A 16,380-nucleotide genomic window follows, 5' to 3' on the forward strand; every position below is an offset into this window, starting at 1 on the left:
TAGGATCAAGCCTGTTTACAGACCTTTGACTCCTCCCTGGAGTTTAAATCTAGTTCTTTCAGTTCTTCAAGGGGTTCCGTTTGAACCTCTACATTCCATAGATATTAAGTTACTATCTTGGAAAGTTTTGTTTTTGGTTGCTATTTCTTCTGCTAGAAGAGTTTCAGAGTTATCTGCTCTGCAGTGTTCTCCGCCCTATCTGGTGTTCCATGCAGATAAGGTGGTTTTGCGTACTAAGCCTCGTTTTCTTCCAAAGGTTGTTTCTAACAAAAATATTAACCAGGAGATAGTTGTACCTTCTTTGTGTCCGAATCCAGTTTCAAAGAAGGAACGTTTGTTACACAATTTGGACGTAGTCTGTGCTCTAAAATTCTATTTAGAAGCTACGAAAGATTTCAGACAAACATCTTCTCTGTTTGTCGTCTATTCTGGTAAAAGGAGAGGTCAAAAAGCGACTTCTACCTCTCTTTCCTTTTGGCTTAAAAGCATCATCCGATTGGCTTACGAGACTGCCGGACGGCAGCCTCCTGAAAGAATCACAGCTCACTCCACTAGGGCTGTGGCTTCCACATGGGCCTTCAAGAACGAGGCTTCTGTTGATCAGATATGTAAGGCAGCGACTTGGTCTTCACTGCACACTTTTGCCAAATTTTACAAATTTGATACTTTTGCTTCTTCGGAGGCTATTTTTGGGAGAAAGGTTTTGCAAGCCGTGGTGCCTTCCGTTTAGGTAACCTGATTTGCTCCCTCCCTTCATCCGTGTCCTAAAGCTTTGGTATTGGTTCCCACAAGTAAGGATGATGCCGTGGACCGGACACACCAATGTTGGAGAAAACAGAATTTATGCTTACCTGATAAATTACTTTCTCCAACGGTGTGTCCGGTCCACGGCCCGCCCTGGTTTTTTAATCAGGTCTGATGAATTATTTTCTCTAACTACAGTCACCACGGTACCATATGGTTTCTCCTATATTTTTCCTCCTGTCCGTCGGTCGAATGACTGGGGTGGGCGGAGCCTAGGAGGGACTATATGGCCAGCTTTGCTGGGACTCTTTGCCATTTCCTGTTGGGGAAGAGATATTCCCACAAGTAAGGATGACGCCGTGGACCGGACACACCGTTGGAGAAAGTAATTTATCAGGTAAGCATAAATTTTGTTTTATTGAGTTCACATATAAAACAATTTAAAAGATTGTCTAATAGTGTGTATATATGTATAAAGAAGTTGGTACCAACCAAAATAATAAAAAGTTAAAGAATTACAAATATTCTCAAGTCTGTAAAAGTATATAGTGGATAAAATACAATACAATTGCACGATTCAAAATCCTATCAACATAAGAATCATACAAACGAAGCTTCAGCAGAGGTTTGCTATTTAGTGTTAACCTTTAGAAAAAATAACCATCTGTTAGAGTACAACAAACAAAAGGTAAACGTAAATTAAGACCACTTATGGTTTTTTCTTTAACACTTCTGACAATACACACGAGATTCAATAGTCTCTATTGTGTAATTTAGGTGAACAGTGTGTAGTTCTGGTTATTTTCAACACTTAGCAGTCTTTTGTAATGCGAATTTAAAAGGCACAATCTTATTTCTTTTAGTTCCGTTTTCTAATAAGGTACCTTATTTACACCGGCGACGGTCCAAGTGGTGTGTGGTCACAGTAATACACCAGTGTGTACCGGTAAAATGCAGAAAAGAGACTTTTTTGGAAAAGTTTCTGTAGTGTTTTCCAATGCTGTTCCGGCGTGTATGTCTCCTGGTACGCTATTTTGAAACATGTACCTTGCATTCAACTTCAGTGTACGGCGGTGATCGTATGAAGAGGAAGCTCTGCACAGGATGTCATCGCCGTCCATGTAGAAGACATCCCCGAGATGTAGAAGACATCCCCGAGATGGATGAAGGTGTCACCGCCTGGATGAGGATGGATGACCGGACTTCAGGAACTGCAAATAGATTTTATGGGGTTAGTGTTAGGTTTTTTTTTTTTTTTTTTTTTTTTTAGGTGGCCTTTTTTTTAGATTAGGGATGGGCACCGTGCAATGCCCATGCAAATGCCCCTTTAGGGGCAAAGGGTAGCTTAGGTGTTTTTTTTAGACTTAAGTTTTTTTTGGGGGGGGGGGGTTGGTTGGGTGGTGGGTTTTACTTTTCTGTGGACTTTGTATTTATTTCTAGGTTAAAGAGCTGTTTAACTTAGGACAATGCCTTACAAAAAGCCCTTTTAAGGGCTATTGGTAGTTTATTGTAGGCTAGGGCCTCTAGTTATGAAGCTCCGTACGTACCTGCCTTCGCCGGCCCCAATACGCTCGCCTAAGCTCGCCTCACATCGCCGCCGCGGACCTGAATACGTTTGCCAAAGTTATCAAAAAAGCTGTCAGAAAGCCGCACACCAAGTACGGGGCGATGAGCAGCGGACTGTGATAGTTATCACTCATCCGATCTCGCTGCTCTTCGGCTTTTTTACAGCTGTATTGATAAGCTGTCACTAAGCACTCACACTATATTATACTGTTCTACCACCTATACCGGCGCCCCCGGAGCCCCCCGCAACTAAATAAAGTTATTAACCCCTAAACCGCCGCTCCTAGACCCCGCCGCAACTATAATAAATATATACATAATACCTATTAACCCCTATCCTGCCCCCCCTATACAGCCGCCACCTATAATAAAGTTATTAAGCCCTATCCTGCGGATCCCGGACCCCGCCGCAACTAAATAAATTGTTTAACCCCTAAACCGCCGCTCCCGGACCCCGTCGCCACCTATATTAAATTTATTAACCCCTAATCTGCCCCCCCCTATACCGCCGCAACCTATAATAAAATTATTAACCTCTAAACCTAAGTCTAACACTAACCCTAACACCCCCCTAACTTAAATATTAATTAAATAAATCTAAATAAATATTACTCTTATTAAATTAGTTATTCCTATTTAAAACTAAATACTTACCTATAAAATAAACCCTAATATAGCTACAATATTACTAATAATTATATTGTAGCTATTTTAGGATTTATTTTTATTTTACAGGCAAATTTAAATTTATTTTAACTAGGTACAATAGCTATTGATTGAGCTCGCATTCTATTGGCTGATCGGAACAGCCAATAGAATGCGAGCTCAATCTGATTGGCTGATTGGATCAGCCAATTGGATTGAACTTCAATCTGATTGGCTGATTGAATCAGCCAATCAGATTTTTCCTACCTTAATTCCGATTGGCTAATAGAATCCTATCAGCCAATCGGAATTCGAGGGACGCCATCTTGGATGACATCACTTAAAGGTATATTCATTCAGCGAGTAGGCGTTGGTGGAAGAGGATGGCTCCGCGTCGGCTGCTTTGAAGATGGCTCCGCTCCGGATGGATGAAGATTGAAGACGCCGCCTGGATGAAGACTTCTATTGGATGGAAGACCTCTTCAGCGCCCCTTGGATGAAGACTTCTATCGGATGGAAGACATCTTCAGAGCTCCTTGGATGATGACTTCGGCACGGCTGGGTGAACACGACTCAAGGTAGTGAGATCTTCAGGGGGTAGTGTTAGGTTTATTTAAGGGGGGTTTGGGTGGGTTAGAGTAGGGGTATGTGGGTGGTGGGTTTTAATGTTGGGGGGGGGGGTTGTATTTTTTTTTACAGGCAAAAGAGCTGATTACTTTGGGGCATGCCCCGCAAAAAGAGCTGGTTACTTTGTAATGTAGTATAGGATAGGGACTTTTATTATTTTGTTTTTTTTAATTTTATTAGGGAGCTTAGATTAGGTGTAATTAGTTTAAAATTCTTGTAATCTTTTTTTATTTTCTGTAATTTAGTGTTTGTTTGTTTTTGTACTTTAGTTAGTTTATTTAATTGTATTTAATTGTAGCTACTTGTAGTTAATTAATTTAATTTAAATATATTTTGTATTTATTTTAGCTAGGTAGTTATTAAATAGTTAATAACTATTTAATAGCTATTGTACCTAGTTAAAATAAATACAAAGTTGCCTGTAAAATAAATATAAATCCTAAGATAGCTACAATGTAATTATTAATTACATTGTAGCTAGCTTAGGGTTTATTTTACATGTAAAATAAAAATAAATCCTAAAATAGCTACATTATAATTATTAGTAATATTGTAGCTATATTTGGGTTTATTTTATAGGTAAGTATTTAGTTTTTAATAGGAATAACTAATTTAATAAGAGTAATATTTATTTAGATTTATTTAATTAATATTTAAGTTAGGGGGGTGTTAGGGTTAGTGTTAGACTTAGGTTTAGGGGTTAATAATTTTATTATAGGTTGCGGCGGTGTAGGGGGGGCAGGATAGGGGTTAATAAATTTATTATAGGTGGCGGCGGTGTAGGGGGGGGCAGGATAGGGGTTAATAGGTATTATGTAGGTTTAGGGGTTAATATAATTATTATATTTGCGGCGGGGTCCGGGAGCGGCGGTTTAGGGGTTAATATAATTATTATAGTTGCGGCGGAGTCCGGGAGCGGCGGTTTAGGGGTTAATATAATTATTATAGTTGCGGCGGGGTCCGGGAGAGGCGGTTTAGGGGTTAATAAGTTTATTAGAATGGCGGTGGGCTCCGGGAGCGGCAGTTTAGGGGTTAACATGTTTAATATAGGTGGCGTCAGTGTAGGGGGGCAGATTAGGGGGGTTTAGACTCGGGGTACATGTTAGGGTGTTAGGTGTAGACAGCTCCCAAAGGAATCAATGGGATGTCGGGCAGCAGCAAACATGAGCTTTCGCTATGGTCAGACTCCCATTGATTCCTATGGGATCCGCCGCCTCTAGGGCGGCGGATTGAAAACCAGGTACGCTGGGCCGGAAAAGTGCCGAGCATTTGATAACTATTAAAAGCAGTCAGATTGTGCCGAACTTGCGTTCAGAACATCTGGAGTGACGTAGGAATCGATCTGTGTCGGACCGAGTCCGGCGGATCGAAGCTTACGTCACAAAATTCTACTTTTGCCGGTGTGTAGGACTTGATAACTTAGGCAAATCAGCCTCGCCACAAATACGCTGCGGAATTACAGCGTATTTGAGGTTGACGGCTTGATAACTAGAGGCCTAGGTTTTTTTTTATTTTGGGTGGCTTTTTTATTTTTTATAGGGCTATTAGATTAGGTGTAATTGTTTTTATTTTTGATAATTTTGTTTATTAATTTTTGTAATCTTAGTGTTTTTTTAATTTTTGTAATTTAGTGTTTATTATTTTTTGTAATGTTAGATTTTTTAATTTTTTTCGTAGTGTAAGTTTTTTTAAAATGTTTAATTTAGGTTTTTAATTTTTAGTTTATTTTATGTTATTAGAATAGTTATGTTAGGTTAATTTATAGTTTAATGTTAGGTGTTTTTTATTTCACAGGTAAGTTTTTATTTCTTTTAATATAGTTATATTGTAATTTTAATTTAAAGTTAGGGGGTGTTAGATTTAGGGGTTAATATTTTAATTTAGTGTTTTGCGATGTGGGGATCAGACGGTTTAGGGGTTAATAGGTTTATTAGTTGCGATGTGGTGGGCCGACGATTTAGGGGTTAATAGCTTTATTTAGTGTTGGCAATGTCGGGAGTGGCGGATTAGGGTTTAATAACTTTATTTAGGTGTCGGGGCAGCGGATTAGGGGTTAATCATATTATTTAGGTGTTGTCAATGTCGGGGCCGGCGGATTGGGGGTTAATAACTTTTATTAGTGTTGGTGATTTCGGGAGCTGCGGATTAGGGGTTAATAACTTTTATTAGTGTCGGCGATGTTGGGGGGCGGCGAATTAGGGGTGTTTAGACTTGGAGTTTATGTTAGGGTGTTAGGTTTAAACTTAATTTTTTTCCCAATAGACATCAATGGGGTTGCATTACGGCGATCGCAGGTTTTATTTTTTTTTTCAACACTTTTTCCCCATTGATGTCTATGGGGGAAAACGTGCACAAGCACATAAACTCAACCCTTGACTTTTGTGCGGTATGGAGCTTAATGCACCATAATGCACAGCACAAGGAGGCTTTTCAGTAACTCGTAATGACAGCTCTATGGAGAGTGCAATAACGTAATTTTTTGCCGTTATTTTCGCACCCTGTTTAGTGCAAAACTCGTAAACTACCTGACAGTTAGGTAACTAACAAATATATATATTATCTCTCTGCATCTCTCTAAGCAGTAATACGTGTTACATGTTTTGTGCAGATGAAGAGAGACGTGAGATACAACATGATGAACATACAGATCAGGGTAGCACTAGTGACCTGGGCGCTGTAGGACAGGAAGTTCCCCTCAGTGCCAGCCAAGGTAAGTGATACCGCAGCCCTGATACTTAAATGTGATACTGCAGCCCTGATACATAAATGTGATACTGCAGCCCTGATACATAAATGTGATACCGCAGCCCTGATACATAAATGTGATACCGCAGCCCTGATACATAAATGTGATACGGCAGCCCTTATACATAAATGTGATACCGCAGCTCTGATATATAAATGTGATACCGCAGCCCTGATACATAAATGTGATACCGCAGCTCTGGTATATAAATGTGATACCGCAGCCCTGATACATAAATGTGATACCGCAGCACTGATATATAAATGTGATACCGCAGCCCTGATACATAAATGTGATACCGCAGCCCTGATATATAAATGTGATACCGCAGCCCTGATATATAAATGTGATACTTCAGCCCTGATATATAAATGTGATACCGCTGCCCTGATACATAAATGTGATACCGCAGCCCTGATATATAAATGTGATACCGCAGCCCTGATACATAAATGTGATACTGCAGCCCTGATACTTAATGTGATACTGCAGCCCTGATACATAAATGTGATACCGCAGCCCTGATATATAAATGTGATACCGCAGCCCTGATACATAAATGTGATACAGCAGCCCTGATACATAAATGTGATACCGCAGCCCTGATACATAAATTTGATACCGCAGCCCTGATACATAAATGTGATACCGCAGCCCTGATACATAAATGTGATACTGCAGCCCTGATACATAAATGTGATACAGCAGCCCTGATATATAAATGTGATAATGCAGCCCTGATACATAAATGTGATAATGCAGCCCTGATACATAAATGTGATACTGCAGCCCTGATACATAAATGTGATACCACAGCCCTGATACATAAATGTGATACCGCAGCCCTGATACATAAATGTGATATTGTAGCCCTGATATATAAATGTGATACTGCAGCCCTGATACATAAATGTGATACCGCAGCCCTGATACATAAATGTGATACTGCAGCCCTGATACTTAATGTGATACTGCAGCCCTGATACATAAATGTGATACCGCAGCCCTGATACATAAATGTGATACCGCAGCCCTGATACATAAATGTGATACCGCAGCCCTGATACATAAATGTGATACCTCAGCCCTGATACATAAATGTGATACCGCAGCCCTGATACATAAATGTGATACCGCAGCCCTGATACATAAATGTGATACCGCAGCCCTGATAGATAAATGTGATACCGCAGCCCTGATACATAAATGTGATACTGCAGCCCTTATACATAAATGTGATACCGCAGCCCTGATACATAAATGTGATATTGTAGCCCTGATACATAAATATGATACCGCAGCCCTGATACATAAATGTGATATTGTAGCCCTGATACATAAATGTGATACCGCAGCCCTGATACATAAATGTTATACGGCAGCCCTTATACATAAATGTGATACCGCAGCCCTTATACATAAATGTGATACCGCAGCCCTTATACATAAATGTGATACCGCAGCCCTGATACATAAATGTGATACGGCAGCCCTTATACATAAATGTGATACCGCAGCCCTTATACATAAATGTGATACTGCAGCCCTGATACATAAATGTGATACCGGAGCCCTGATACATAAATGTGATACCGCAGCCCTGATACATAAATGTGATACCGCAGCCCTGATACTTAATGTGATACTGCAGCCCTGATACATAAATGTGATACCGCAGCTCTGATAGATAAATGTGATACCGCAGCCCTGATACATAAATGTGATATTGTAGCCCTGATACATAAATGTGATACCGCAGCCCTGATACATAAATGTGATATTGTAGCCCTGATACATAAATGTGATACCACAGCCCTGATACATAAATGTGATACCGCAGCCCTGATACATAAATGTGATACTGCAGCCCTGATACATAAATGTGATACGGCAGCCCTGATACATAAATGTGATACCGCAGCCCTGATACATAAATGTGATACCGCAGCCCTGATACATAAATGTGATACGGCAGCCCTTATACATAAATGTGATACCGCAGCTCTGATAGATAAATGTGATACCGCAGCCCTGATACATAAATGTGATATTGTAGCCCTGATACATAAATGTGATACGGCAGCCCTTATACATAAATGTGATACCGCAGCCCTGATACTTAATGTGATACTGCAGCCCTGATACATAAATGTGATACTGCAGCCCTGATATATAAATGTGATATTGTAGCCCTTATACATAAATGTGATATTGTAGCCCTGATACATAAATGTGATACCGCAGCCCTGATATATAAATGTGATACCGCAGCCCTGATACATAAATGTGATACCATAGCCCTGATATATAAATGTGATACCGCAGCCCTGATACATAAATGTGATACCGCAGCCCTGATATATAAATGTGATACCGCAGCCCTGATACATAAATGTGATACCGCAGCCCTGATATATAAATGTGATACCGCAGCCCTGATACATAAATGTGATACCGCAGCCCTGATATATAAATGTGATACAGCAGCCCTGATACATAAATGTGATACAGCAGCCCTGATACATAAATGTGATACAGCAGCCCTGATACATAAATGTGATACAGCAGCCCTGATACATAAATGTGATACAGCAGCCCTGATATATAAATGTGATACCGCAGCCCTGATACATAAATGTGATACCGCAGCCCTGATATATAAATGTGATACAGCAGCCCTGATACATAAATGTGATACAGCAGCCCTGATACATAAATGTGATACTGCAGCCCTTATACATAAATGTGATACAGCAGCCCTGATATATAAATGTGATAATGCAGCCCTGATATATAAATAGACATCAATGGGGTTGCATTACGGCGATCGCAGGTTTTATTTTTTTTTTCAACACTTTTTCCCCATTGATGTCTATGGGGGAAAACGTGCACAAGCACATAAACTCAACCCTTGACTTTTGTGCGGTATGGAGCTTAATGCACCATAATGCACAGCACAAGGAGGCTTTTCAGTAACTCGTAATGACAGCTCTATGGAGAGTGCAATAACGTAATTTTTTGCCGTTATTTTCACACCCTGTTTAGTGCAAAACTCGTAATCTACCTGACAGTTAGGTAACTAACAAATATATATATTATCTCTCTGCATCTCTCTAAGCAGTAATACGTGTTACATGTTTTGTGCAGATGAAGAGAGACGTGAGATACAACATGACGAACATACAGATCAGGGTAGCACTAGTGACGTGGGTGCTGTCGGACAGGAAGTGCCCCTCAGTGCCAGCCAAGGTAAGTGATACCGCAGCCCTGATACTTAAATGTGATACTGCAGCCCTGATACATAAATGTGATACTGCAGCCCTGATACTTAAATGTGATACCGCAGCCCTGATACATAAATGTGATACTGCAGCCCTGATACATAAATGTGATACCGCAGCCCTGATACATAAATGTGATACTGCAGCCCTGATACATAAATGTGATACCGCAGCTCTGATATATAAATGTGATACCACAGCCCTGATACATAAATGTGATACCGCAGCTCTGATATATAAATGTGATACCGCAGCCCTGATACATAAATGTGATACCGCAGCCCTGATATATAAATGTGATACCGCAGCCCTGATATATAAATGTGATACTTCAGCCCTGATATATAAATGTGATACCGCAGCCCTGATATATAAATGTGATACAGCAGCCCTGATACATAAATGTGATACTGCAGCCCTTATACATAAATGTGATACCGCAGCCCTGATATATAAATGTGATACCGCAGCCCTGATATATAAATGTGATACCGAAAGCCCTTATACATAAATGTGATACCGCAGCCCTGATATTTAAATGTGATACCGCAGCCCTGATACATAAATGTGATACCGCAGCCCTGATATATAAATGTGATACCGAAAGCCCTTATACATAAATGTGATACCGCAGCCCTGATATTTAAATGTGATACCGCAGCCCTTATACATAAATGTGATACCGCAGCCCTGATATATAAATGTGATACTGCAGCCCTGATACATAAATGTGATACCGCAGCCCTGATAGATAAATGTGATACCGCAGCTCTGATATATAAATGTGATAATGCAGCCCTGATACATAAATGTTATACCGCAGCCCTGATACATAAATGTGATACCGCAGCCCTGATAGATAAATGTGATACCGCAGCTCTGATACATAAATGTGATATTGTAGCCCTGATACATAAATGTTATACCGCAGCCCTGATACATAAATGTAATACCGCAGCCCTGATATATAAATGTGATACCGCAGCCCTGATATATAAATGTGATACCGCAGCCCTGATATATAAATGTGATACCGCAGCCCTGATATATAAATGTGATACCGCAGCCCTGATATATAAATGTGATACTGCAGCCCTGATACATAAATGTGATACCGCAGCCCTGATACATAAATGTGATACCGCAGCTCTGATACATAAATGTGATATTGTAGCCCTGATACATAAATGTTATACCGCAGCCCTGATACATAAATGTGATACCGCAGCCCTGATATATAAATGTGATACCGTAGCCCTGATATATAAATGTGATAATGCAGCCCTGATATATAAATGTGATAATGCAGCCCTGATATATAAATGTGATACTGCAGCCCTGATACATAAATGTGATACTGCAGCCCTGATACATAAATGTGATACAGCAGCCCTGATACATAAATGTGATACAGCAGCCCTGATACATAAATGTGATACTGCAGCCCTGATACATAAATGTGATACCGCAGCCCTTATACATAAATGTGATACAGCAGCCCTGATATATAAATGTGATACCGCAGCCCTGATACATAAATGTGATACCGCAGCCCTGATATATAAATGTGATACCGCAGCCCTTATACATAAATGTGATACCGCAGCCCTGATACATGAATGTGATACCGCAGCCCTGATACCTAAATGTGATACCGCAGCCCTTATACATAAATGTGATACTGCAGCCCTGATACCTAAATGTGATACCGCAGCCCTTATACATAAATGTGATACCGCAGCCCTGATATATAAATGTGATACCGCAGCCCTGATACCTAAATGTGATACCGCAGCCCTTATACATAAATGTGATACTGCAGCCCTGATACCTAAATGTGATACCGCAGCCCTGATATATAAATGTGATACTGCAGCCCTGATATATAAATGTGATACAGCAGCCCTGATACATAAATGTGATACTGCAGCCCTGATACATAAATGTGATACCGCAGCCCTTATACATAAATGTGATACAGCAGCCCTGATACATAAATGTGATACCGCAGCCCTGATACATAAATGTGATACCGCAGCTCTGATATATAAATGTGATACCGCAGCCCTGATACATAAATGTGATAATGCAGCCCTGATATATAAATGTGATACCGCAGCCCTGATACATAAATATGATACCACAGCCCTGATATATAAATGTGATAATGCAGCCCTGAAATATAAATGTGATACCGCAGCTCTAATATATAAATGTGATACTGCAGCTCTGATACATAAATGTGATACCGCAGCTCTAATATATAAATGTGATACTGCAGCTCTAATATATAAATGTGATACTGCAGCTCTAATATATAAATGTGATACTGCAGCTCTGATACATAAATGTGATACCGCAGCTCTAATATATAAATGTGATACTGCAGCTCTGATATATAAATAGACATCAATGGGGTTGCATTACGGCGATCGCAGGTTTTATTTTTTTTTCCAACACTTTTTCCCCATTGATGTCTATGGGGGAAAACGTGCACAAGCACATAACCTCAACCCTTGACTTTTGTGCGGTATGGAGCTTAATGCACCATAATGCACAGCACAAGGAGGCTTTTCAGTAACTCGTAATGGCAGCTCTATGGAGAGTGCAATAACGTAATTTTTTGGCGTTACTTTCGCACCCTGTTTAGTGCAAAACTCGTAATCTACCTGACAGGTAACTAACAAATATATATATTATCTCTCTGCATCTCTCTAAGCAGTAATACGTGTTACATGTTTTGTGCAGATGAAGAGAGACGTGAGATACAGCATGACGAACATACAGATCAGGGTAGCACTAGTGACGTGGGTGCTGTCGGACAGGAAGTGCCCCTCAGTGCCAGCCAAGGTAAGTGATACCGCAGCCCTGATACTTAAATGTGATACTGCAGCCCTGATACATAAATGTGATACTGCAGCTCTGATATATAAATGTGATACCGCAGCCCTGATATATAAATGTGATTCCGTATCCCTGATACATAGCTATGATACCGCAGCCCTGATACATAAATGTGATACCGCAGCCCTGATATATAAATGTGATACCGCAGCCCTGATATATAAATGTGATACCGCAGCCCTGATATATAAATGTGATACCGCAGCCCTGATATCTAAATGTGATACCGCAGCCCTGATATATAAATGTGATACCGCAGCCCTGATACATAAATGTGATACCGCAGCCCTGATACATAAATGTGATACCGTATCCCTGATACATAAATGTGATATTGTAACCCTGATACATAAATGTGATACCGCAGCCCTGATACATAAATGTGATTTTGTAGCCCTGATACATAAATGTGATACCGCAGCCCTGATACATAAATGTGATACCGCAGCCCTGATACATAAATGTGATACCGCAGCCCTGATACATAAATGTGATATTGTAGCCCTGATACATAAATGTGATATTGTAGCCCTGATACATAAATGTGACATTGTAGCTCTGATACATAAATGTTATATTGTAGCCCTGATACATAAATGTGATACCACAGCCCTGATACTTAAATGTGATATTGTAGCCCTGATACATAAATATGATAACGCAGCCGATACATAAATGTGATACCGCAGCCTTGATACATAAATGTGATACCGCAGCCCTGATACATAAATGTGATATTGTAGCCCTGATACATAAATGTGATATTGTAGCCCTGATGCATAAATGTGATACCACAGCCCTGATACATAAATGTGATAGCGCAGCCCTGATACATAAATGTGATATTGTAGCCCTGATAGATAAATGTGATACCGCAGCCCTGATAGATAAATGTGATACCGTAGCCCTGATAGATAAATGTGATACCGCAGCCCTGTTACATAAATGTGATACCGCAGCCCTGATACTTAAATGTGATACCGCAGCCCTGATATATAAATGTGATACTACAGCCCTGATACATAAATGTGATACTGCAGCCCTGATACATAAATGTGATACCGCAGCCCTGATATATAAATGTGATACCGCAGCCCTGATATATAAATGTGATACCGCAGCCCTTATACATAAATGTGATACCGCAGCCCTGATATTTAAATGTGATACCGCAGCCCTTATACATAAATGTGATACCGCAGCCCTGATATATAAATGTGATACCGCAGCCCTGATACATAAATGTGATACCGCAGCCCTGATATATAAATGTGATACCGCAGCCCTGATATATAAATATGATACCGCAGCCCTTATACATAAATGTGATACCGCAGCCCTGATATATAAATGTGATACCGCAGCCCTTATACATAAATGTGATACCGCAGCCCTGATATATAAATGTGATACCGCAGCCCTGATACATAAATGTGATACCTCAGCCCTGATATATAAATGTGATACCGCAGCCCTTATACATAAATGTGATACCGCAGCCCTGATATATAAATGTGATACCGCAGCCCTTATACATAAATGTGATACCGCAGCCCTGATATATAAATGTGATACCGCAGCCCTGATACATAAATGTGATACCGCAGCCCTGATATATAAATGTGATACCGCAGCTCTGATATATAAATGTGATACCGCAGCCCTGATACATAAATGTGATACCGCAGCCCTGATATATAAATGTGATACCGCAGCTCTAATATATAAATGTGATAATGCAGCCCTGATATATAAATGTGATAATGAAGCCCTGATACATAAATGTGATACCGCAGCCCTTATACATAAATGTGATACCGCAGCCCTGATATTTAAATGTGATACCGCAGCCCTGATATATAAATGTAATACCGCAGCTCTAATATATAAATGTGATACTGCAGCTCTGATATATAAATAGACATCAATGGGGTTGCATTACGGCTATCGCAGGTTTTATTTTTTTTCCCAACACTTTTTCCCCATTGATGTCTATGGGGGAAAGCGTGCACAAGCACATAACCTCAACCCTTGACTTTTGTGCGGTATGGAGCTTAATGCACCATAATGCACAGCACAAGGAGGCTTTTCAGTAACTCGTAATGGCAGCTCTATGGAGAGTGCAATAACGTAATTTTTTGGCATTATTTTCGCACCCTGTTTAGTGAAAAACTCGTAATCTACCTGACAGTTAGGTAACTAACAAATATACATATTCTCTCTCTGCATCTCTCTAAGCAGTAATATGTGTTACATGTTTTGTGCAGATGAAGAGAGACGTGAGATACAACATGACGAACATACAGATCAGGGTAGCACTAGTGACGTGGGTGCTGTCGGACAGGAAGTGCCCCTCAGTGCCAGCCAAGGTAAGTAAATATAAATGTGATACCGCAGCCCTGATACATAAATGTGATACCGCAGCTCTGATATATAAATGTGATACCGCAGTCCTGATATATAAATGTGATACCGCAGCCCTGATATATAAATGTGATACCGCAGCCCTGATATATAAATGTGATACTGCAGCCCTGATATATAAATGTGATACTGCAGCCCTGATACATAAATGTGATACCGCAGCTCTGATATATAAATTTGATACCGCAGCTCTGATATATAAATGTGATACCGCAGCCCTGATATATAAATGTGATACCGCAGCCCTGATACTTAAATGTGATACTGCAGCCCTGATACATAAATGTGATACTGCAGCCCTGATACATAAATGTGATACCGCAGCCCTGATACATAAATGTGATATCGCAGCTCTGATATATAAATGTGATACCGCAGCCCTGGGGCACGATCCGATAAAGATCGTAGTTTGCGGCGTAAGCGAGGGAACCCCCGCCGCCCGTAGTTTCAGCTCGCAACTCGAGCTATCCCATATACGGCGCCGTCAGAGGCTAAAGTGCCGTAAGTCTGACAAACCAGCGATGTCCAGAAATCTGTGTAAGTACAAATTTCTGGAGTCGCCAGTGACTTACGGCACTTTAGAAACTGCCGGCGCCTACAAAACTGTGATTATGAAATCACCGTACTGTCTAACACGCCTCCCAAACATAGCCCGACACGTCTAACCCTCTATCCGCTATCCCCCCTCACTATCCTAACAATAAAAAATGTATTAACCCCTAAACCGCCGCTCCCGGACCCCGCCGCCAGCTATATTAAATCTATAACCCCCTAATGTGAGCCCCTACCCCGCCGCCATCTACCTTACCTACCCCCTAAAGTGAGCCCCTACCCTGCCGCCATCTACCTTACCTGCCCCCTAAAGTTAGCTCCTACCCCGCCGCCATCTACCTTACCTACCCCCTAAAGTGAGCCCCTACCCCGCCGCCATCTATTTTTAAAATATTAACCCCTAATTTAATTCCCTACACCGCCGCCACCTATATTAAACACATTAACCCCTAATCTAATCCCCCTACACCGCCGCCAGCTATATTAACTATATTAACCCTAATTATATTAGGGTTAATATAGTTCATATCGTTATTATATTATATTATATATATATATATATATATATATATATATATTTATATAAAGTATAATAACCCAATCTAACTCTAACATCCCTAACTAAATTCTTATTAAAATAAATCTAATTAATATTAATATTATTAATTAAAATACAGGTGGCCCTCGTTTTACAACGGTTCAATTTACACCGTTTCAGAATAACAACCTTTTTTTCCAGTCATGTGACTGCTATTGAAAAGCATTGAGAAGCAGTGCATTTATTAAAATAGCCAGTAGGTGGAGCTGTCCGCTTGTGTTGCAGCAAAGCCGAGCAAGCTGAAATTAATCAGTTTAACCAGACCTGAGCTATCGAGCAGATTTCAAAAGGAA

The 16,380-nt window shown here is 40.4% G+C and overlaps 1 long non-coding RNA gene across 1 annotated transcript in view; it reads right to left on the minus strand.

The window, feature by feature from the left end:
* Positions 1-1,883: 1,883 nt before the first annotated feature.
* The window catches only part of LOC128635994 (uncharacterized), a 53,657-nt gene continuing 39,160 nt past the window's right edge, over positions 1,884-16,380 (minus strand). The window contains exon 3 of the long non-coding RNA XR_008398643.1: positions 1,884-1,955. This is a non-coding gene — a long non-coding RNA (uncharacterized LOC128635994). The remainder of the gene's footprint in view (positions 1,956-16,380) is intronic.

The sequence above is a fragment of the Bombina bombina genome, chromosome 7 (genome assembly GCF_027579735.1).
Source record: "Bombina bombina isolate aBomBom1 chromosome 7, aBomBom1.pri, whole genome shotgun sequence".
NCBI classification, from domain to species: domain Eukaryota; kingdom Metazoa; phylum Chordata; class Amphibia; order Anura; family Bombinatoridae; genus Bombina; species Bombina bombina.